This window comes from Pinus tabuliformis, chromosome J (assembly GCF_031772625.1).
Source record: "Pinus tabuliformis cultivar Carrire ecotype Pingquan chromosome J, CPIR1, whole genome shotgun sequence".
NCBI classification, from domain to species: Eukaryota; Viridiplantae; Streptophyta; class Pinopsida; order Pinales; family Pinaceae; genus Pinus; species Pinus tabuliformis.
The window spans coordinates 1,383,068,337-1,383,094,532 of NC_142295.1; positions in this window are offsets into that span (position 1 = coordinate 1,383,068,337).

The window sequence follows — 26,196 nt, forward strand, 5'->3', positions numbered from 1 at the left end:
TCCCTATTTTCTTCTTCAGTCACCAATTGAATGTGGTACAAAATTAAATGAAGGGATCCCAGATCAGCTGGCCCATCATGGGCTCATCAAGCTATTAGTGGAAGATGCCTTACACACCTACACTATCCCCATATCTTGGGAAATCTTCCGAAACATGTCCCGGGATGAAAATATTAGAATTTTGGCCAAAGACATCACCTCATCCAGCAGTGAGGAGGGAGAACAGACTGAAGAAGGTAAGAAAACCAATGGTGAAGGAACACAAGACATTCAAGCACAACAAGGACAGAAAGAAAAAGGGGGAGAGGGCCAGATTGCTGAGCCTAAAATAGAGGAAGAAACAATAGCACAAACACCAAGGGAAAAGAGAATGCAGAGGAGAGAAGAGAAGGCAGAAAAACCCCAAATGAAGGCTATCACAGCCAAAGCAGACACACAGAAACAAAAGGGAAAGAAAGATCCTGAAATGGCCACAATACAGACAGAAACAGTTGACACAGGGACTTCTACAGGAAGCATGGAAAAAGAATAGCAAAGGGGGAAATCACCTGAAATATTGGCAAGGGAGGCAGCAGCTGTGCTTGCCACCTTAAGAACACCTCCAAAACAAAAAGGGAAGAGAAAGAGGCAAACCTCCATGTACTTTAAAGCAAGAAGGAGCACACGGATCAAAGTAGGTAGACCCCAGCCAAAGTCAAAGGAGCCAATTGTCATTGAGGACACAACACCTAAACTAAAAGAAGGGTCTCCTTAAAAGATGTCCGTCACCTATGAACGAGGAAGCCCAAAAACCTCCACCTGGAGAGAGAGAATGAAGACAATGGACTCAAAGACAACTCTACAGGAAGCTGAGAAATCTCTACAGGAAACTCAGGCTAAGCTAAAAAAGACTGAGAAATTGGACGAAACGGCAGCCAAACAATCACAGGAAGAAGAAAAGACAGAGGAAATATTGGAACCAAGCCCTCAGCCCAGCTTGGGCTCATACTATAACCTGGTAGAAGCCGGGAAAATAATTCCCCAGAAATTTGCGGTGCCACTCTTCTTTGCATTGGAAGAAAAAAGAATTAGGACTCACACTTGGATGGGGATTACCAAGTCCAAGGGTGTGGCAGACATAGGCCACCTGGAAGAACAGCTCAAGGAGTCAAGGGGAGAATTGGCCATGGTGAAGGATGTGGAAAGCAGTCAAAGGGCCAAACTAGAGGAAGAGAACGTGCTGCTGAAATAGCAGCTACAACTACAGGGAATTCATAAGGAAGACTGATAGAGGGAATTACTCCACTAGGGCTTTTTGGGTTGAAACCCTAGCAGACTAAAAGTTATCTATTCAAAGAAACATGCATTCATACAACCATTATGGTATTATAAGCAAATTCTATGATAAGGGTACGTACCTTTGGTCCTACGTTTAAGAAGGCCTTTAGGGTCCAAACCCTTCTTGGAGTTCCCTTCTTCTCTTTTGTCCTGCAAAACAACCAACTCAAAGAACACAGTAGTACATGGACAAAAACTTATAAAGAAACCATCTTCATGTTATAAGGAAAGGTAGTTAGTTATGAAATTCAAAAAACCTTTTATATATGAATTCTAAACATGAATATAATTAACATAAAGAAGATTCATTTCGGGAACCAAGACATGTGCTTCTTTTATTATAGACAAATAAAGTACATAAAAAGGAATATTTTCACCTGAGTCACCTTCAGTAGGCTCCAAGCAAAGCTTCCTTCTGGATCCATTCCAGCCTCAAGCCTCTAACAAACTCCTTCCATGACTCTCTCCATGATTTCATAAATGGTGGATGAACATCAACACACAAGGAAACAAAGGTTTCCTGTACAAAATGGGGGAAGTGCAGAAGGCACAAGGGACTTCAGACCTGGTGAAGGGAAAAATCTCAGCATAATAACCTTTCTCTCTCTTCTCCCCTCCCTTAGGCCTTCCCTTTGAGGTCTTTTTATACCATCTCCAAAGTAGTTTTTTAGTTAGGAGTTGGTTGGGAACAGTTGGGCCACGGGCACTAATAGGTGATCAGCAGGTAAAACCAGCGATCTCCGCCCGAAAATAAGGAGTGTTATATTTTTTTAAGTGTTTTAATACATACACGTGGGTTGGCTATATCCATACCCGCGTATACACGCGTTTAACTCAGGGAAATGTCGCGTATAAGGGATAAAACACTATTTTTTAAATTTTAGGACCAGGTCTGGAAGGAGGGGTTGCCCTAGGCCATGAGTATAGCATCACAAATCATAAGAGTGAGATTTGGAGCTATAACAGATGCCCCCTAATATATGAGGTCAGAAGGGGTACATTATGGCCGAAATATATTATGCGAGTACATGGAAATGAAGTCTGTCAAAAACCGAGGAGGACTTCACCAGAATTCAGCCTGCCAAGCCACCAAAGGAGATCAGAAAGAAACACTGTCTGAGGCGGTCATACCCATGCTCAGAAAAAGTAAAGCATGTCCGCATATCAAGTACAAGCGGGTCCACTAAGTATACAAGTATAAATGACTGAAAGATACATAATGGATCATCTGATCATAATGAACAACTACATGTATGAATATCACATATAAGACTGTCAATGATGCTGAAAGATGCAACGGATCACTAATATCAAAGACTGATCCCCAAAAGGTACCAACTGAACATGATGGAATAGGATGGTACTACACTGCAAACTCAGGTGCCAGCATATAGAATGTCGCCATGACTGACTGCAACATATAAAGTGGAGTGGTATCAACTAGCAGCAACAGGAGCAACTGTCAAGTGAACCAATGAATGCTGATACAACCTGAGGTCTTCACCGACTTCCGTGTTACATTTCTACACCATGAGAATAAATGATCTGAAGTCGACCATGTGATAAATCGTTTGATTACCGGTCATTGATGTATACGGTTAACAAACGCGATACTACTCACAGATAATGATAATGAGCGTCAAGGTACCCAGTACAATCTAACAAGTGTGAATAGATGAGCTGGAGTCGAACACCTGTAAGAATCTATCGATCAGGAGACAATGATGGTTTCCCACTGTCGATAGCGAAGGATCTGCCACTAATGACTGCAAACCCCAAGGTACTGGCAAATGAACTCTAGATCTTTGCCCCAGAACAATGAGTCGGAGTCGATAGGGAAAGATCCGCTAGAAGGAAGGCATTAAGGCATCCTTCATCAATCTAGTGCGAGTGTAACCCGTAGGCCAATAATGTGGAAGGAATCGAACGAAAAAGATGCAGTAACCCAACCGAAGTACGTTTCCGGCATACACAAGATGTGGCTAGCGCACGGCAGAAACCCTCTGAACCAACCAATAATGAAAGCTGACACAGAGGCGAGGTATCCACCAATAGGGTCAAATGGAAACCAAGGTACTACACGAATCCCAATGTGTGATAATGTAAGCTGATGTCGAACACAAGGGAAACCACTCAGTCAAAGACCCATGATACTGATCGATGCTGAGCACAAGGTAACCTATCAATAATGAAAATAGGGCCAGGGTGCAGCTCTAGGCCTGTCCTCAGAGCAAGATATCGTTGTCGATAAGGACAAGACCCGCCAGCAAGAAGTCAATGGGGACCTTCTCAAACCGGCACGAGTAAAGGACCAATATCACTGATGTGATAATAGACATGACACTAAAAACTAGGGATGGCCGACTGAAAAATGAGTCAAGAGACACTGCAGAGAGGCCGACTCAGGCTAACTTCCCTTGAACAAAAGCACGACTCAATGTGACTATGTGGCAGCGTATGATGACTCTGTATAAGTTCGCCATGCAGGAGGCATGAACGAACCCTCCATATGATTGGAAGAGATAACCAATCGGTGGAGAACTGACTCAATAACAAGGTTATGGCGTACCTAAGTCAAACTAAATCCCACCCATATGGAGGAGACTTTGTTTTGAGTGCTTTGTTCAAGGGTGACATGACTGACTCTAGCTGCCAACAATAAATGGAAATAATGTCCCGTTCCCGCTCTTTTTGGAATATTTAATTTTTTTGTCATTTTCTGTTAAGCCGGAAAAAGAATAAAAGAATGCTATGGTACAGTGGAAAGAACGAGTGTCGGTGAAACAGATGATCTAGTTCCTGGGAAAGGAATGTTCCTATGCTCAATGCAGGGAGGTGAAAACTGGTTAGTGACACTCAACGGTATGTTCTTTCCACGGGTCAAGGTTTGTCAAGTTGCAGAAGTCAAGGGTATGCAAGGTTGATTTTGCAGATGTCATGGTCAAAAGTTGGCTTAAACACGAGTCCAAGTGAAGCCGGCTCTAGGCCAAAAGGTGCAAGTGGTCAACATGCAATGCAGTAGTACAACTCAACACAAAGGAGCCTCTAGGGTATATGGCCAGAACAAAGCGGAGAAGCTAAGAGGAATGAGTCTTCAACGCATAAGTCATGGCGGGACTACAGAGGACTCCCCAGCCTACTGATAACAGAGCAGCATGGGCAACAAATGTTAGTGAGGTGCTAACTAGGATGCCCATGTAAAGGATGGCTCTACCATCGTGTCATGATTTAAAGAATCGGCGAGTGAAGATGGCTTACGAACCATAACACGATGGGATCGACCCTATGGCAGATGTATCGGTTAAATGGAGGCTAGTATGCATAATGCAACGAAAAAAATGGTGTCCCTAACCTATATGCCAGTGAGAACACGATACCTACCATGAAGGGTCAGCGGTCATGGAACCGTCTCGAAACTGAAAATCGTCCAAAATGTCCTGAAAAACAAACGAATCTCGACATTCCAAGCTCCCAAGTTAAAAGTCACATGAGGCCAAACAAAATAAAATTTTGAAAAAATTTTACATTTTCAAAACTTATAAAAAGCATTTTGGACTCACCATTTTTACCATTTGAGTTTGAGAGCAAAGGATTTGGAGCAAAAGGAGCAAACTTCCCACAGCCAGATTCAACCGTTCAAATTCGTCGAAAACCTCTAGGTAACTCTTATACTTAGCTTGCAATTGATTGTGACAGGTTTTAGGATTTTTGGTTGACGTTTCACCGTTGAACTTTTGTCCAAAATTTCCTCGCGGCGTATACGCGGGTTGGTAATATCGAACCCGTGTACACGCGGGCCCTATACGCGACTGTGTGCACAGGAACACGCGTATACGTCGCGAACCATTTTAAATGAAAACTAACGGTTTTGAATCAATCTTTTCTCAGGATTCCTGTCACATGGCGTGAAAGAGAGCACGCAGTGGTAGACAATGAAGTTATGAACAGTCCAGAAGCATTAGATGCCCTACAGGGATGCGGTTTGCTTAAATTTTTCAAATTGCCAAATATGAAAGCGAACACGCATCTGCTTGAGATGCTCATTGATTATTGGGATGTCGATGAGGAAGCTTTTATGATTGATCAGATGCCGCTCAGGGTAGAAGTGGAGGATATCTATTTTATCACGGGCCTTTCCCGAAGGGGAGAGGTAGTACAGTCCCGGGGCAGGACACGAAGTGCCCTTTCGATAGAGGACTATGTACAGATATACTTCCCGGGACATCCCAAGAAGGTTGGGAGCCAGATTTCCATCACACATGTGGCGAGTTTATCACTTAGGATAATCCTGTTTACCATGGCTCGGGTGAACGGATCATCCTCTCTGCATTAGGCGTTACGGCAAAACATGAGCGTGGTAGTTGACTATCTCACTACTGTGTTCGACTGGTGTACTCCTCTTCTGGCCAACATGAAGAGGCAGCTCACTTCTATCAGGAGGGGTCAGAATAAAAACTTTGGATATGGGAGCATCTTGTGTACTTTCTTTTTTGAGAAGGTTCCCGCACTTCGCCCCAGGGTAGCAGTTTCCATCAGCACCCCACGCGATCCATGCATGGGCCGGGGGCTGATCTGATGAAACGTCTGGGGGGTGGGGAGGTCCCAAGGACTGCTTTTGACGATGACTTCTTCACCTGGTGGGATCAGCAGATCATCACCGTGGATGACTACCCCTATGTTGGGCTGGATTTCCGAGGAGATCCTGATCTAGTGTTACCACCAAATGCAGCATGGGGCGAGATTGGTAAGATTTTTTGATTTTATGATTTATTTTTTTGGATTTTTCAAATATAATGATGAATTTTGAAAAATATTTTTGATGAGATTCAAATGACTGATATGATGATCATGTTCCAGACATCGGGCCGGTACGACCAGATGGATTCCCGCGGCATGGATGGCACGACCGAGGAGCCGAAGAGGCGACTGCTAATATAGAACGGACTCTGAACAATGTCCAGCGACACTTGGCAAGATTGAGCTGCCGAGTACCGATGGCCGTCATAGAGGACCTTCTTGAGGATATGCAGTGTCATGTGGTTGGCATGCCACGTGACTGGGTTCGCATTTTTCGGCGTGTGGCCAATGCTATAGCGACATACTTAGACGCTCATCCTGAGCCGAGGCATTAGATATTCCGGACATGATTATGGGCATTTGAGTCCCAATTTTGTATATTTTTTGGACACACATATGTACACTCGAGACGTTTTACGATATATATATATATATATATATATATATATATATATATATATATATATATATATATATATATATATACAGTTTGACTTTTTGATACTTGATTTTATTGTGATGAATGATTGATATGCCAGTCTAATGCTTGATTAGCGATAGAATTAGCTAACCAATTATGAGATCTTGGAATATGCAAATAATTAATATAAGTAAATGATCTTTGCAACAACCTCACCCTTAAATACTGGCGATATAAAGATGGATCCCGTACCCGATAAATGTTATTTAATTGAGACACTATCAATTGAGAATCAAGATATACTACCAACGAGTCGATCCCATGAGAGATTGCCTCGGATAATAAATTAATAACAGCAGTATACTCGGCCATATTGTTTGAAGCAGGACCGATGCACACGCCTCTTGATGCCATCAATTGACCAGTTGGATAATAGAGTACCCAAGCTGCGGAAGCAAGATTCCGAGTGTGCCGACTAGCACCATCGGCGAACCCAAAATAGACCAAATCATCCATCAACACCTGCCACAGCAGACCTAAAAGTGCTGATATCAGAAAACTCTCGATGATATATGTAAAAATATACATAAAATACAAAGAAGCCATTGCCTGGTCAAAACTAAGAAAAGTACTTCTTTAGGTAGAGCCCGTTGCGGGGCTCTGCCAGCTTGTTTCCCTCGAAATCAATTAACTCATACGATCCTTTTTCTAAAACTCATTTAATAATGAAAGGACCGTACCACGTAGGCTTAAATTTGCCTGCCCCCAAGGCGTCCTTATCTTGGTCATAGACCAGGACAAGGTCACCTTCAGAAAAGACTCGAGGACGGACATACTTATCATACTGCGTTTTAACCCTTTTCTTATGGTCCTCATTCATCGTGGCGGCATCTCGACGCTGCTCATCGAGATGTTCCAAGTGAACTAGGCGCTCTTCGAGACTCGAAGTCTCAGGAAGGAGCTCAACAGCCAACTTAAGAGATGGAATTTCACATTCAATCGGAAAGATAGATTCCATCCCATAAACCAACTAAAAAGGAGTAAAACCAGTAGCCGTTTTGACGGAGGTTCGGTATGCCCAAAGAGCCGAATACAACATAATGTGCCAATTGGACCAATTTTTATCGATTGTCCATTGGAGTATCATCTTAAGAGTTTTATTGACTGCCTCGACCTGTCCATTGGCCTGAGGATAATAAGGGGACGAATGCTCTTGGTGGAAACCTAATTTAAGAGACAATTCGGACATCAGTTGATTCTGGAAATGACTGCCATGGTCAGTGACAATCTCTCTTGGGATACCGAATCTTGAGATAACCTGATTGAAAAGAAACAAAGTTGTCGTGTCACTATCATTCTTATAAGTAGGCATGGCCTCAACCCACTTCGTAAAGTAGTCTACGGCACAATAGTGTACTTGTGATTCGCCGCTGAAGGCGGATTACAAGTTGTAAAATCAATACCCCACTTGGTAAAGGGACCGACGGTGACAACGGGAAAAAGGGGAGCTGGATGCGCGCGCATCTTCCGAGTAAAAATTTGACACGGGTGACAGCGTTTGACCGCTTCCACACAGTCTTTAAAGAGTGAAGGCCAAAAATAGCCGATACGTAAGATGCGCTGGGCTGTAGCAAGCCCTCATAAATGACCACCACAAGCTCCACTGTGGCAGTCATTGAGCACAGACTCTGCTTCCTCTAAGGTTAAACAGCGCCGAAGGATGGAATCAACCCCTCGACGGTATAATGTGTCACCAATGATAACATAGTTTTTAGCCAGGTGACGTAATTTTTGATGTTCATCCTTGGAGAAAGTAGAGGGGAACTTCGAAGTCTGGAGATAGACAATGATATCTCCATACCAAGGGTCGAGTGAAGAGATGAGGAATAAATGCTCGTCGGGAAAACTTTCCTCATAAACAGTATCCTCTCCACAAGGAAGCTCAGAAATTAGCTCCCCGAAAACCATAGATTTCTTAGACTTGGCAGACAAGAACTCGAGATCGAGTTCTTGCAAAATGACTATCCATCTATTATATTTGCCCCCAATCACTCGCCTACTAAGGACAAATTGAAATGGATTGACCGCCGCTAAGACAAAAGTTTTGCGTAGCAAGATATAATGACGGAGCCTCTGGACAGCATGGACTGCTGCCAAGGCCAACTTCTCAACCAGAGAATAGCGAAGTTCAGGACCTATTAAGCCTCGACTCAAATAATAAATCACGTGCTCGGTGAGAGCATCGTCATCCTAAACTAGAACCATACCAATGGTTGATTCTGCTGTGGCGAGATATAAAAGGAAGTCTCTACCATAATCTGGTGGACTCAAAAACGGGGCAGAGATTAATTCCTTTTTCAAAGCATCAAATGACCGTTGCGCAAAGTCGTCCCACGCAAATGGAACTCCTTTTTGTAGCAAACGCATGAACCCTTTAGTGATCTCGGCATAGTTTTCTATAAACCGTCTTAAGAAATTAGCCTTCCCTTGAAGACTTTGAAGTTGTCGAATTGAGGACGGGGGAGGCAACTGAACTATTGCCTCAACCTTGAAGGGATCAACCCGAATCCCTTCATTAGACACTATGAACCCTAACAACCGACCGGGCGTAACCATGAAAATGCACTTGTTGGGATTCAACCGGATTTTATAAAAACGACATCGTTCAGAAACCAATTGAAGATGACTAGGATGATCAGTTCTCTTTCGAGAACGAGGAGCGAGATCATCCAAATATGCCTCGATGACATGTTTGATGTCGTGGAAAGCATATGACATGGCCCGATGAAAAGTGGCTCCAGCATTTTTAAGACCAAAAGGCATCTTTCTATATGAAAAGGTACCTCAGGGACATATAAAAGCTGTCTTATGTTGATCTTCAGGACGGATAGAGATTTGATTATAACCTGAAAAACCATCCATGAAGGTAAAAATTTCATTACCGACACACTCGTCGATAATCTGATCAATGAATGGCGTGGGGTAATTATCTTTCGGACAAGCCTTGTTTAGGTCCCTAAAATCGATGCATACTCGGATTGTTCCTTGCTTTTTGTCCACAGGAACTGGATTAGAAACCCAATCAGTAAGAGGAACAGGGTATATAAAACCCACCTTTAGTAGCTTCTCAACCTCAGCTTTGATAGCTGCTTCTTTCCTAGGGTTAACCGGCCGAAGCCTTTGACGAACTGGTTTCACGATTTCATACGTCTTGATCTCATGTTGAACTATAGAAGGATCAATGCCAGGCATTTCTTCATAAGACCAAGCAAATACATCACGATATTCCTTGAACAGGTCGGTGTAGATTTGAATTTCTTCAGGGGAAAACTCAATTCCGATGAAGATATTCCCAATGACGCTAGGGTCCCTAGAGATGTTTATAGGTATCGTTTTTGAAATTACTGACATATTACCTTCGGCACGAATGTGTGCTGGAGCCAAAGGGTTTGACACCGTACAAACATCACTAGTGAGGAGCTCGGAGAATCTAGATTCTACTTCCTGCAATGGAGGAAGAAAGTATGAACGATGGTGTAAGTCTTCCCAAGGTCGATCTATACCCATCATTACTTCAAGGATTGCTTCTTCAGAAGGTAAAACTGAATCTAAGCAGTCCAAGGCAAAGGTAGAATCAAGGCTCCAAGCCGGGGCCACATGAACATCTAACTCCTCTTCGGAAAAAGGAGTAGAATGGTTGTCTGCAGAGTCTATGATAGACTGATATCTAAGCTCAGCTATAGATATAGGGAATGCCATTCCATTTATTTGTCCTTCAACTAATGTGGCCATAGGTGAAGGCAAGGTCCAAGGGTCTGAAAAATAACGAGTTCGAAAGAACTCTTCTCGAAGAGACTCCTTTGATGATGAAATAGCATTGATTTTAGCGAAAGGAGAGGGAAGATCAAATGTACTCATCAATGAGGAATACATCCCTACTCCTAAATTCTCAGTTGGCGGGCGAGGGTTATCCACTAAAGGGACAGTAGAGTCAGAGCTTGCTTGAGGATCGACTAGACAATAGTCCAATTGATCAACCTTAACGATTTTCCCCTCATGAGGAAAGCAAATGACACGAAACAGAGTCGAAACAACGACATCCATCTCGTATACCCAGTTCCTTCCTAATAGGATATTATAGTCTAGGTTAGTGTCTACGACCTCTACTTCAATATTGACGACCTTTCCCCCAACACATATAGGAAAGGCCGGGATAATCCCATGCGGCTTATGAGAATGACCATCAAATGCAGTCAAGATGGTGGGTGAAGGAACAACCGAGGGTGATCCAATAGCCTTCCAGCATGACATCGACATAACGCATGTGGAAGCTCCTTCATCTATCACGGTGCGAAAAATATTGATTTTTCGGTATGTAGACTTTATTTTGAAAGCCATATGATGAGGGAGTCGCTTTTTGACATTTAACATGTCAAAAGTGAGCGCTAAAGAGTTAGCTGGATCGACTGCTCCAATCGTGGAGAGTAAAGCACTTCTCTGAGCCGGACACGACTGGAGAACCTCTAAAGCAGACATGGCGCACAGACACTGAGCTAGATCCTCCACAATGGAGTAATTTTGGGCGGCCCTAGCATTAGGATTAATCGTCGCGCGTTTAGCGGAACCTTTTGGTATCCGTGGTATAGTCTCGACAGGGGGTCGCTCAATATGAAGGTCAGTACTTTCGGGGACAGTCTTGTCCTTGGAAGTTTCGGCTTCACCATAATCACGTGACCGAGTAGCCACATGGACATTAGAACCCATCATGAAAACATTTGACGATTTTTCCCCTTCCTGGTTGCCCCCAGCGGAGGTTCCAGGGTTTGAGCTCGTGCCAACAAGAAGTTGCTGCCCTTGGGGAAACGGGTTGGTTAACACAGCTTGAGAACTAGAAGTCCCTTGCTGTCCTAACAAGCGCTGAGCGTCTTCAATCTTAGGGCAAAGATGAGTTAGATGGTCTCCACTGCACAATTTGCATGGAAACTTAACTTTCTTTCTTGACTCATTTCTACCACTACCAGTGTTGTTGTCGGATTTATTTGCATCAGGCTTCCCATCCTGGTTCTTTTTCTTACCTCGTCCTTTCTTTTTCCCATTGAAATTTTGATTTCCTTTGGGGTTATTAGATTGGACGACATTTATTGAAGAAGTTTGGGAAGCGGGGGGATTAGACGATGTGACTTGGTTGTTAGAAGCAGCTTGTAAGGACAACTGCTGCAATTGATTCAACAAGTTCACTGTAGTTGTGTCTACTGACCCTATGATACCATCCGCGTGTGGACCTGGCTTTGAGTTAGCTACGTCAACCGTAGATCCAAGAGCATCTGGCAAGTATTTCTGTAGGATCCCAGACTGAGAGTAGATCAATTCTAATTGCTGGGCCCTAAAAATGGCTTGCTCATCAGAATAGACTCCAGACATGGAGACATCCTTGGAGATCTCGGGTTGTAAAGACTTCAAAAATCACTCGAGACGGTACTCCGGAGGGATTTCGGCTTTAATGATCCTCTTTCTCTGTCTCCATTCCTGAATATGGTCAGAAATGTGGGTTTCTTTATCCTGACGAAAGGTCGCTAGAAGTTTAGTTCCGACATCATAGTGGACAGGCAACTGAAAATGATTTAAGAAAATATTGGCTAAGTCAGCGAACGATGTAAAGCTGCCCCCTGGAAACTCTATATACCATTTGGCCGCATTACCAGTCAAGGTGCGCTGAAAGAGTCTCAACCTAATCGAGTCATCGATAAGGGAGTTAGATGAGCACCACAAATGGAATGTGGTTACATGGTCGACTGGGTCTTCACCACTCTTCCCTTCGAATTTTGGAATGTCCGAAGGGAGTTTGGTTGGGACCGGAGGCCAGGCCGGATTGTACTTGATTGGGTCATTTGTTAACTTAGTGAGATCTGGCAAGTTCAACGTTGCCAGAAACGGAAGCCGAAGAGGACCTTGGGAATTCCACCCAGACTGGGCAGAACTCCCAAAGCTCTGAAAATATTGTCCTGGAATTTGGGAGGCACCAGGCTGCCCGAAGTAAGCAGTAGAACCGGCTGAACCAAAAGGCAAGCCTTGTGGTCCAACAAAATTCGGAGTTTGACCAACTTCGGCTGTATAACCTCCATAACCAGCAAAGTTTCCTCCTAAAGGATTGTAAGGAGTTGATAACCCTTGATACGGATTCCAAGCCGAAGCTAGAGGAGGAATAGTTTGAAACGAGCTAACCATGGAGTACGGCCTATTCCCTTGGTGGCCGATAAACGGATTCCCAGTTCCCGCGCTACTAACCCTACGGTTATTCCAACCTTGGAAAGGATTGCTGCTTTGTCCTACAGAAGGAAAAGGCATGGATCCTACCGTCGGTTTGGAATGTGGTATATGACCACTTACAAAAGGAAAACCCTGGAATGAAGCCGATCCGCCCATCATGGACGTAGCGGCACTAAACGGAACCGATGGAATACCCTGTGAGTGGGTACCAAACGGGAAGAATCCAGTACCAAAAGCATTGGTTTGGGCATTTCCACTCGTGGATGGAATGGAGGTAGACCCAACTAAAGATGTGCTAGCAAAATATCCAAACAAAGGAGCAGAGGAGATGGAAATGGTTCCTCCCCCTTGCACCGATGTTGGGGTTTGCATAGTCGTAGCACTTGTAGAAGCCATGCTTCTAGTAGTGGTCATCGATGTTAAGCGCGTAGCGTAACCTGGACTTGACGGTCTATGCGTCGGAGTCCCAACGTATTGCAGTACGTCTAGATGACTAGATGGTAGAGGAGAATTTGGAGCCACTAACGACTCTGAAAGTTCTTCTACCTCTATGTTATTCTCTGCTTGAAAGAGAATTCGAGAAAGGACTGGAGTGTCCCTCTCTTGTTCAGAAGTGCTAGGCCTTGCTTGGTCGCTAATGCCCCCGAGAGGAGGATCAATCCCCGATGCGTTAGCCGGCGTGGGATGGAACCCACTAGTATTATTGCCTCTGCACATTCTAGGAGAAGGCTCTAAACTTGGTGGCGAAAGACCATGAAGTCTTCGAGACCGTCTTGGAGATCGGTCAGCCACTTTGAATTTTTTGTACTAAAGACTCAAAAAATTGAAAGCTAGGCCAACTAGGAGCACAGAGCACACACTATAAATTCCCTAAAGATACAGCCAGTCAAACAACTTCCAAGTATTTCCGCTCCGGGTGATTAAGACCGGACACCAAAATACGAGAAAGTGAAATAAGGGGCCTTTCGAAGATAGTCTAGGATGATGAGGGCCCAGTCCTATCAACGAAGGTATCAGAGGAAGTTACGTTGACCTCCTAACAACAGCCTGCGCCGGTGCAAGCCCCCAAGCTTCGCAAGGGTGCCCTCCAGTAGTACTGTTGAGAGTGATGCAACGTCAACCTCAGGTGCCACGGGATTCCCCTCTGCAGCCACCTGTGTAGTTCCCTAGGAATAGCAACTATGGATACCAACTCGTCGCAGAAGCCAGGCGGAACAGTCGTGAGGTAAGTTCGGGCAAGTAGGAGAGGGGGTATCTCTCTTCCCTGTCTTCACAGACCCTCGTGCTTAACTCCTAGATCCGGAGCTTTCCTGGTCTTCCTAACGCTATTGGATTTTCTCTCGTTATTCAGACTCCTACGTTTGACGTTTATATGGCCTTGGAGAGTTAACTCTCCACTCGCCTAATCCAAGGCCCTAAAATCCTAATCTTGTTGGTGTAACTGACTAAAGCAAAAAATTCTAGTGAATTTTAGTTAGCGCTTGATTTTATTAGGTTGTTCTTTAAGTCACAAGGTAACGGAAGTGAAACTAGTGGTGTTTTTTGACGCAAAAGAAATTAATAAAAACTTAACTACATGCACATGCACTTTTTCGTTTTTCGATGAAGAGAAATTTCTATAGGGTTCAGAGGTACTTCTAATAAAAAAAAATTTCCTTTTCTTTTCGTTAATTCACACTTCACACTCACAAAAGCTAACAAAGCTATATATGCCTAAAAAGGGGATGCAAATCTATCCTAATGCAACAACTATATGTGGATGCAAGATTTAAAACTACTCTAAAAACAAAAATGAAAGTTTCTTGCATATCAATCTTTATCTTGCCACTTACAATGTCTGGATGGAATATGAGATGCTACCATTCATTTCGTCTAAACACTAAAAGCAAGTTCTAAGACAAACATAAAGCACTTTCACTTCACTAAAAGGAAACCAAATGAAAAGCAAGTTCAAGAAAGCAAAACTAGGATTTTCAAAAGATTTTCTTCAAAGCAACAAGCAAAAAAGTCTTTTCAAAAGTGCTCTCAACAACAGTGAAACTTGTGATTGAAGAATAGGCAATTAAACAATTTTGTGAATCAACACCACTCAATGGATGAAAACTCAACAAAAATAAATGTGCTTGAAATCACTCTTAACAATCAAAAGCAGCAATGAAAGCTTTGGCAATGAAAACCAAAATATCAAAAAGACAAATTCCAAGAAAGTGTTAATCAACAACTTTCATGAAACAAAGAAGTGGATGGTCACAAAAAGCGGTTTTTTCAAGCAAACAAAAAGTCACCAAAAGCAATATTAACACAAAGATTGAATTCAATCTTCCTACCCTAATGAAATAGAGCAGCCAAGATTCCTAGCAAGAAATCTTGCGTGCTTTAGCCAAAAACGATGACGCTTGCAATCAACAAAAACAAGAACAATACTCCTTATAATCAGAGAGAATTTAGAATGAGATGCTCGCTATAAAACAAATAACTAATACTAGAAAATGACTGCTTCAGACTGACTCAAACCACCAGACAAACCTTCAGAGACTAAAAAGATTTATAAATCTTGAAATTTGCAACATATACGCGACTGTACTTAAGTACAGATTCCGTGTATACGCGACTGTGTTTGAGGAAACCTGCGTATACGCGGTTTACTCAAAGAAACAAGTGTATATACACCTTTGTATCTAAGAAAAACAACGTATATGAAAAGCTTCAAGAAAAATAAAAAACAAACTGAAGAAACTGGCAAAGCTTAAAGTTCAAGAACAGACCAGACAGTAACAGCAAGCAGACAAGGCAGCTGAGACCTGATTGGCTTGAAAAACATCCAAACTAGGAACAACAAGAGTGTTGTCCCCAGTGGAGTCGCCAATTCTGATAGAGGGAATTACTCTCCTAGGGCTTTTTGGGTTGAAACCCTAGCAGACTGAAAGTTATCTATTCAAAGAAATATGCATTCATACAACCATTATGCTATTATAAGCAAATTCTATGATAAGGGTACGTACCTTTGGTCCTACGTTTGAGAAGGCATTTAGGGTCCAAACACTTCTTGGAGTTCCCTTCTTCTCTTTTGTCCTGCAAAACAACCAATTCAAAGAACACAGCAGTACATGGACAAAAACTTATAAAGAAACCATCTTCATGTTATAAAGAAAGGTATTTAGTTATGAAATTCAAACAACCTTTTATATATGAATTCTAAACATGAATATCATTAACATAAAGAAGATTCATTTCGGGAACCAAGACATGTGTTTCTTTTATTATAGACAAATAAAGTACATAAAAAAGACTATTTTCACCTGAGTCACCTTCAGCAGGCTCCAAGCAAAGCTTCCTTCCAGATCCGTTCCAGCCTCAAGCCTCTAACAAACTCCTTCCATGACTCTCTCCATGATGTCATAAATGGTGGATGAACATCAACACACAAGGAAACAAAGGTTTTTTGTACAAAATGGGGGAAGTGCAGAAGGCACAAGGGACTTCAGACATGGTCAAGGGAAAAATCTCAGCATAATAACCTTTCTCTCTCTTCTCCCCTCCCTTAGGCCTTCCCTTTGAGGTCGTTTTATACCATCTCCAAAGTAGTTTTTTAGTTAGGAGTTGGTTGGGAACAGTTGGGCCACGGGCACTAACATGTGATCAGTAGGTAAAACCCGCGATCTCCGCCCGAAAATAAGGAGTGTTATATTTTTTAAGTGTTTTAATACATACACACGGGTTGGCTATATACATACCCGCGTATATACGCGAGTTGGATATATACATACCCGCGTATACACGCGTTTAACTCAGGGCAATGTCGCATATAAGGGATAAAACATTGTTTTTTAAATTTTAGGACCAGGTCTAGAAGGAGGGGTTGCCCTAGGCCATGAGTACAGCATCACAAATCATAAGAGTGATATTTGGAGCTATAACAAAGAAAGGCCATCCATTCTAGGATAACAACAGTAACAGGAAAATCCTCCAGTAGACAAAGAAACCTCTGATGAATAATAGGGAGTGGACGGGCTACAAGCCGAGGATGAGGTGCTAACAAAATAGCTATAGGAGAAGGAGTCACAAGCAGCAGAGGAAATACGGTCTCTAAAGCAACATGTACAAGAAATGGAAGCCCAACTGGCCTGCATGGCCAGCTGGGCAGTCGAGGCCTTGCAGCATAGGCAACCTGCCAAGTCATATTCCTTATATCTTAAAGATCAAAGGTTGCAGTTCCAGATTAACACGTTGGCCCAAAGGGGCACCATTCAATTTCAAAATTACCATCAATTCACGACTTTGTGTGATAGTAGCTCAGCAGAAGATAAGGCCAAGTTATCCGAATTCTATTTACATAACTTGGCCCTTTCGAACATGACTCTTTGGGACCCCAATGCTACATTGGGAGATGTGCAACTTATGGCCATGGCCTCTTGGTTAAATCATGAGGAAAAGAGGGTAGCAGAGATTCGGGATATTATGAACAGGGAGCTAAGTGAGCCACTCATGATTAGGGCAGAACAAAAGGATACATCAACTTTAATATATGCCCATCAGCACCTAGCCAGCAACCCTCATGTTCTACCAGATTACATTGAACGACAAGCTCAAGCCATTGCTCACTTTGAGGACATGGAAAGACTGTTGGGGGATAACTGCATTCATGCTTGCACAAGGAGGTGGAACACACTACCCCACAGTTTGAAAATAAGAAAATACCACTCCCCAACCAGGATGAGGGAGGCCTTGGCAAGGGTACCCCTCTATAAACAGTCAATGCAAAATCTGCAGGCCAACTGGATCGGCCTAAAGTTCAGTCCTCCCTTGCTTTTAGGATTGCTGGAAGGAGTCAAAGAAGAAGAAGAACACAGGTAGTGGGAGGAAGTAGAAAGAAAAGCAGGATTTCATGACCGAGAAGAAGACAACACCTCGGAGGCCTGGGATGTGATGGAGGCAGTCAAAGCAATCAAAGATGATGAGTTGGATTAGTTGCTCCGAGGATGAGAAACTCATTTAGTAGGGGGGTGATGATGAGCCCCAAAAATGGGTAACTTATTGGGCTCATTTTGCCTATTGTTCTCCATTAATCCACCATTCTTCATAGTTTATGTATGCTTTTGAAGTATGTTTATGTTAATTGAATGAATGAGAATAGTCACTTGACCATGAAGGCTAATACGTGTTTGTTGCAGATTTTTGGACAACTTTTAGACCAAGGTCAAGCATTTATGGGCCATTTGACAGCCAAATATGAGGGGACAAGTCTGAGGATTCATAGGAAGGGTGTCTCCTACACTAAATGGCCCCTTCCTCGAGTTCTCCACCATCAGCTCAGAGTTCAGTATGCCACCAAAGTTGATTTCCAAGGGCAGCCGAGCAGCTTTTGTAAAGTGGCTGAGTACTTGTAGTTTTGAGCAGCCAAGCCCGTTGAATTAAGGAGGACTGCTAGAGGTCCTCGTAGTGCATAAGTAGGAAGGGTTCTAGCCTTCGTAAGTTACTTGTTGAACATTTTTATTTCACACTATAGTGCTACTTTGTTTCTCAGCCCATTTTGGAGCTTCTGTTGTAACACATTTTGGAAATGGTTGTTTTTTGAGTAATGGAAACTAGTTTCATGTTGCATCAGTTCTGAGCTTCTTTTTAGGAGCCTATAGCTCTTGTGGTTGAGCCCAACCCAAGCGCGAGAGCCTCCTCTGTGTACTGTTATATATTTTTTGTTGTCTTCATAAAATAATTTCTGCTAGTAGATTAGAATCTTGCTTGGTTATCTAGGTCATTTTTTATGATTGAAAGAGATTTTTGTGGTTTAGAGTGATTTGATAGGTTGACAACAGAAAATATCTTCGAAAAAGGCCATCAAGCAACCCTGGATCTCACCTCTCCCTCCTCGGGACCATGAGCTGAGACCCAAGTGTCCTTGCTGCCACAAAACCATTATTTTTGCTTCTTCATGCAATTGCTAGTGTTAGTTTCTCAGTTGCAAAAGTTGATACAAGATGTGATTACATGCTTAGATCCATTCTTGTTTGGTTTTCATAAGTTATTTTACATAATTTTCTACCAATGAATTTATGTTCATCATGGGTGCTGGTTCCTAGGTCAAATTTGGTTAGAATAGCTAGATATTTGGTTTGCATGGTATTTGTTTGGTCAGTTTCAAGAAGTAGTGTGCAGAACACTTGTGGTACCTCCCTGCCTACCCTTTCACCATCAGTGCAACCTGTTCCATCCCCTAACTCAGATTCTTGCCCTTCGTTTGCCACATTTTCTCACTTTGACCTATTTTACATATTTTTGTGCAACATTGCTCTATCCATCCTTGAACAAATCCAACCATCCTCATCACTTCTCAGCGTCATTTTCTAGGTTCTAAATCTCTTCACACCCTCATCCAACCTCCATCTCCACTTCTCCACCTTTCTTCCACCTTCAACCCTCCAAAATCTCCTTTCGGAACATCCTATAGAACCCCTGCAGACTTCCTGTAGAAGATCACGAGAGCGGTTTTTCGAGATCCGATCATGGTGAAACTCTCTAGAAGGGTGTTAGGGACCCCTTAGGCCCTCTTCTTACCTTCCAAACCTCCTGCAAGCACCCTCACCATTTCCTTCCATCAATCAACCTCTGCACAGTCAAAACAGTTAAGCACATGCATAATAATTCTACAAGATTACTCAAAAATACAAAAAGACATTCCTTTTCAGATTTCACTGCAAGAGTAGCTTAGTCACATGCATTCTACAATTCTAGAAGTCAATGGCTTCCATTTCCACTGCTTTCATCTCTTTTCTTGCACCGGTAGGGTTAGTCTGTAAAACTAGGGTTTGCTAGGGTTTACATTCCTTTTCCACTTTCAGCTTCTTTCTGCAAGTAGACTAGCTTCCTTTGAGTTAGCTTTCATCCATCACTGTTAAAAGCTTCTTCTAAGAGCTCATAGAAGCTGGCTTAAGCTCCTAGCAGACTTATGCCAGTTGATCCAGTGACAGCCTACGGTAAGAGTGAGTACTTGTGCATATAGCACCATCGCTTCCAAGTTTGTTACGAACTACCCGGTTGATAAAAGTAAATAAGGGAGTCCCAGGAGTTGTAGCATTATTGCTGCAATACTAGAGCCCACCACAACTCATTAAAGATGGAATCGAATGTATTGTAAGAGCTCATAAACTCAAGAATAATTATACTCCCATAAATTCAGGGCAGATGAAAAGAATTGTAAATTCATGCAAACAATTTTAATGGTTGTAAAGGAAAAGAAACCTGATAAGACCAATGTATTTGAAGGCTGTGATGCTAAACAACAAGCTGATTTAGAAAAGTTGTTTCATAATATAATATGCTATTTCAAGAACCTAAAAGTCTACCACCCAAAAAGGAAATAGTACATGATATTAATTTTCAACAAGATGCTCCATTACCTAACATCAGAATGTACAGGTTGTTTACTTTAGAGAATGAAGAAATCAAGAAGCAGGTACAGGAGCTACTCGAGAAAGTGTTCATAAGACCTAGCACATCACCATGTGGGTCTCCAATTGTCTGGGTGAGAAAGAAAGATGGCTCATGGAGAATGTGCATTGATTATCGAGCATTGAATAAGATAACGATCAAAAATAGTTATCCCCTTCCTCGCATAGATGTTCTATTAGAGCAGTTGAAAGAAGTTGTTTACTTTTCCAAGTGTGACTTGCATAGTGACTACCATCAAGTTAGAGTTGTAGAGCAAGATGCATAGAAGACTGCTTTCAAAACAAAGCAAGGATTGTATGAGTGGTTAGTTATGCCTTTTGGCTTAACTAATGCTCCTGCTACTTTCATGAGAGTAATGAATGATGTACTCAGGCCTTTTATTGATGATTTTGTCATTGTATATCTAGATGACATTCTTGTATTTAGTAAAACATGGGAAGAACATTTGAAGCATGTAAATCAGACTCTAGATGTTTTGAAAAGAGAAAATATTTATGTTAAGATATCAAAATGTGAATTTGGCAAAACATATTTGAATTATTTGGGTCATATTGTAGGGGGTGGTGAATTGAAGGTAGATCCCTCTAAGGTTGTTGTCATTATAAATTTTCCTAAACCCAAATTTGCTATAGAAGTTAGAAGCTTCCTAGGAGTAGCACCGTATTGGAGAAAGTTTATTGCTAACTTTTCCTTGATTGCAGCTCCCTTACATGCTTTAACAGGATTGAACAAGGTGTTTCAGTGGGGAGGAAAATAGCAGAAAGCCTTCGACACCTTAAAAGAAAAGATTAGTACAACATCAGTACTAGCATTGCCCGATCTTCAAAGCCCCTTTGAGAATGAAACGGATGCCAGTGACTATGCCATGGGAGCAGTGTTGATGCAACACGGTAAACCCATATGTTATCATTATGAGACATTTAATTCTACAGTAGTTAATTATCCCACATATGATAAAAAATTGTATGCATTAGTACAGAGTGTGAAAAAGTGGAAACATTATTTAATGGGTGAAGAGACAACTATACATACTTATCATCAACCACTTCAATATTTACACCCACAAACTAAGTTGCAGCAATAAAGACACTATAGGTGGATGGGTTTTCTACAACAGTTTCATCTAGTCATCAGATATAAGAAAGGCATACATAATAAAGTTGTAGATATGTTTTCTAGACCAATCAAAATGCATCTACTATACTTAAGCATAACTTGGTATTGCATGAAAGCTACATTGAACAATATGGTCAAGATATAGATTTTAAAGATGTATATGCAACTTTAAGTCATGGAAAACAAGTAGAAGAATTGGATCACCATGTTAAGGACCAACTATTGTATCATTTTGGAAAGTTATGCATTCCTCAAACCGAAAGAGTAGAGATAATTTGAGAAGCACACACTTCTTTAAGATCAGGTCACTTTGGTGTAAGTAAAACAGTTGCACAGCTACAAAGGTTTTGTTATTGGCCAAAATTGAATGAAACAGTTTCTATATATGTACGAGGGTGTACCATCTGTGCTAAAATCAAGCCCAACAATAGAAAAATAAGCTTGTAGACTCCACTACCAGTTCCTTCTCATCCTTGGGAAAGTGTTTCCATGGACTTTTTTGGGGGATTGCCTAAATCTAGAAAAGGTGACCATGACTATTTATATGTTATTGTGGATAGGTTTAGCAAAATGTGTATTTTAGTACCTTGTAACAAACAAATTACAGTTGAACAAACAACAAAGTTGTTCTTTCATCATGTATGTTTTCATTTTGGATTACCCACTTCCATTATATCTGATCGAGATTCCCGAGTTGTTGGGAAGTTTTGGTCAAGTCTGTGGGAATTGATGGACACCAAATTGAAGAAGAGCACAACCTTTCATCCATAAACAGATGTCCAAACAGAGGTGGTAAACTGGACAATGATCTAGTTGCTCAGAGGCTATTGCAGCAATCATCCCAAGCTTTGGGATGAACATTTACGTTATGTGCAACATGCTAACAACCGGGCTAAACATTCTTCTACACAGACATCTCCCTTTGAGACTTGTTTTGGTTTCACACCAAGGTCTCCCTTGGATTTTGTCTTTGGTAAAGGCATAACGGTTGATGGACACAGTGATGTGGACAAGGCAACCAAGTTCATTGAACAAATCCAAGAGATTCACCAAGCAGTACAGGAACAACTGGAAAAGAGCTAAGCCAAGTACAAGGCAAGGCATGATAAGCATCGAATTGAGCATAGTTTCCAAGTTGGTGAGCAAGTCTAGCTATATATCAGAAAAGACAGAATGCAAGGTGAAGGTAAGAAGCTGAAGCCAATAAGGTATGGACCTTTCAAGATACTTGAGAAAATCGGTGAGAATGCTTTCCGCCTTGATTTGCCAACTTACATGCACATCTATTCAGTAGTTAATGCAGAAAACTTGAGATTGTTTGAACCTTCATTGATTGAAGATCCCGAAGAGCAGTGTCAATTGCCTCCTATTGATGATCCGTTGCTTGAATATCTTAATGAATTGCAAGAAGATATAGTTCTAGACAAGAAGGTGAGAACTACGAGCAGAGGGGATGTTGAGTACCTCAGGATTGGACTCAAAGGTTCAAAACCAAGCAGTGCAATATGGATAGAAATTGGGCAAGAAAGGAATCTATATCCTCACCTGATTAATGCTTAAAAACCAACTTTTGGTGGTCCACAAGCATTTTCAATGGGAAGGCGTGATCCAAATAGGATCCTAGAACACTCTCTAAGTTTTCATGAACTCCTTAAAAATCATGCCAAAGATTCAAAGTCTTATAAAGATCAAGCTATCGGAGGGAATCCTCAGACAGTTGCAATGGCGATCAATGCAGATCAATGAGGGTCGTCGATCTAGAGCGCAAAGCGGTGGACCGTGGTAATGCGCGCTGACACCAATTGGCAAATGCAAGTACAAATTTAAGTAGCAGAGGTAGTTTCCAATATGTGATTAGCGATAAGTCGCTAGTCGCTAATCGCATATCGCAGGGCAAACCTCTCAGTGAAGAGAAGCCCCGAGTGCCCGGACCCTAAATAATTATCAAATGTGGAAAATATTGTTTTGCTTCTGTCGAAGCGGGATTCCACAAAACTGGCAAGATATCAGACGGGCTTCGAGCGACAAGTGGTTTCAACTGAGTTCCGCCCGATGCCATACAACGATTGCCACTCGACCCGGCAGAAGAGAGAGAAAACCACTCACATCGGATAGGTAAACATCATGCTGCTTAGCCACCCGATATGAACGATAACCGTAGGATCTAGGGCCCCCAAATCAATGGTGGAGACGCATTCCAATGGATGATCAGATTTGACAAGATTATAAAGCAAGATCACATAGGATTTGAAGTCTGATATGGATGATGTGTTAGGAGAAGGTTGTGTTTCGTAGTCATTCTTGGAGTTAACAGAAAAAACAGACGTTTCAAATATGTCCAAGAGAACTGACACTCATTCGTTATGTAATAGGTGGCCACCTCCCTATGAGGTGTTATATAATGTCTGACTATGCAGGACAGAGGGATTCAAAAGGACAGAGGTAGGGGAAGCGGAAACGAAGAGTCAGGAAAGCAGATTGGCTTTAAAGCCACAAATTGATAGAGAGAAGCAAGTTGAGAGTAGTAGTCAGAAAGCCAAAAGTAAATAGAGGAAGCCGAGCTGACCTATAGAAGCAAAGGCAGCATCGAGCCAGGATTAGGACAGAGACAGAGAGGTTCACAGAGTCTTTGTACTCCAGAGAAGGCTTGAGAAGTTCAAGCGCACTCCTCTATAATGCCTATCATGTATGAGTCTAAGATTTGGCTGATGCTACTGTGACCAATAGAGGTCAAGGGTCAGTAAGGAGAGTTTGTGTACTCCAAAGACTTGGGGGATACAGGTACAGTCTTACTGATTTGTATCTGTTGTGTGAGACTCAAATTGAGCTCATTGTTGTAGAAACTCTGCTTTGAAAACATAATAGAGAGGACACCACTGAAGGCTGGACTGGGAGACATAGCCCAGGATTATTGGGTGGACTCTTTATTAAACTTGTTGTGTTTATATGTGTTGCCTATTATGTTTTCTGTAACTGCTTCATTGCATGTGTATTTCGCAATATTATCGATCTGTTGCATAAAATAACATAGGCACATCCATGCACATGAGTCTGTAATCGCTTATTAATTATCTTAGATCAATTTCAGATCATTATGCTAACAAGAGAGCTTAAGAAAGATGACATACCTGTGGGTAAGATGCCTTGAAGATGCTTCTTGTTGGAGAATGATGTCTCTGTGTTGTGTATTTGTTGCATATATTTTTTTGTTGGCCTCCTTTGATGTTTGTTTCCTTTGAATTGCAGGTACTGGAGAGTGATGCTGATGATCTTGTTGTTGCTGCTAAGATCTGAAGGAGCTTCATTGACATTGGGATATCTATGCTAAAGATGACTACAACCTATGAAATTTTGTTTTGTTGGATAGGTTGCTACAATATTTCCTACAGGAAACCTACAGGATGTCCTGTAGCTGCCTCTCCCCTAAACTTTTCATTTTTTTTACTTATGGAGCATGAGGATTGTTGTCTTGGGTAGAGGAGAGGTGTAGTGATTGGTAGGTGACAAGTATAGCCTTCAGGTAGTGTCCCTTTGTCCTCTGTTCTCACCTTCTTCTAGTTGTTTTTTCTTCTTTCTGAAAACTATAATATTTTTGGAACTGACTTATTGGATGAATGCAGGGGTAATCATGATGGTGAGAGGCATGGTGGTGAAGTGGTGGAGTAACATTTTTTTTTTTTGACACAGTCTGGTCATCCCCTTGCTCTAGGGTCACTTTTCTTAGGATTCCCAAGCCACTGTAATTCCTACATGATCCTCCTGTAGGTTTTCAAGGAATCCTGTAGGATTACAAGGAATCATGTAGAAAACACAGAGCCTATGTAAACTAAGCTGGAGGAGTTCATAAATGGAGGGATTGATGGGATAATGAATAATATGGGAGGGAGGAATGAAAATATGAATTGTATAGGTGCTTATGCTCCTCTCTTATTCCTCTGATCCTCCTCTTACTGACTTGCAAACAACATTTTCAATGTTTTTCTTTTCTCTTTTTTTTTTATATATATTTTTTGTTTTTTTCTTGAAAACAACTACTCTGCCTCCAAGAGGCTTTCATCCTAGTTGTTTTCCCTAGGTGCCTCAAAAGAGGTTTTCACGCAGAGATCTTTTATTTTTTCATTTTTTGACACCATTGGGCTGCCTTAGAGGTTTTCAACCCAACAGTGGGGCTCAGGTGCCTCATGGAGGTTTTCACCTAAGCCTCTTTATTTATTTATTTATTTTTCTCTCTTTTTTATTTTCTTTTTTCACGGACTTGATGGGGTAGACGCTAAGACTTGCTCCACCACCATCACTATCTTGCTAATTCCCTTGATGAATTCTTGCTTTGAGAGGAGTTTCTTGTAGACCTTCAATCTCTGCGCATTGACAAGTAAAGGAATAGCCTCTGTGTCAATGGTTCTTCCCTATACTGAACCATTATTAGGACATTTGTCTATGACATAAGGCCCTAACCATCTAGTCCTCAACTTGCCTTTAAAATCCTTGTATCTGGAATCATACATCAGAGCCCAATCACCTTCTTGAAACTTTTTTTCCTTTATGTTCTTGTCATGCCATATCTTCCTTTAAACTTGAGTCACCTCTATGTGTAGGAGGGCCTGCATTCTAAACTCATCTAACTCATTTAGCTGGAGAAATATCTCTTGTTGCGGCCTGGTGAGATCTAGATCTAGTTGTGTTTCCATTATTAAGGTGTTGTATTCAAATTCAATGGACAATTGGGCATTCTTCCCATAGACCAACTCATAAGGAGCGAATCTAGTGGTGGTGTTCCAAATGGTATTGTAGGCCCAAGTGGCCTCAACTAATCTATCTGCCCGGTCCTTTCT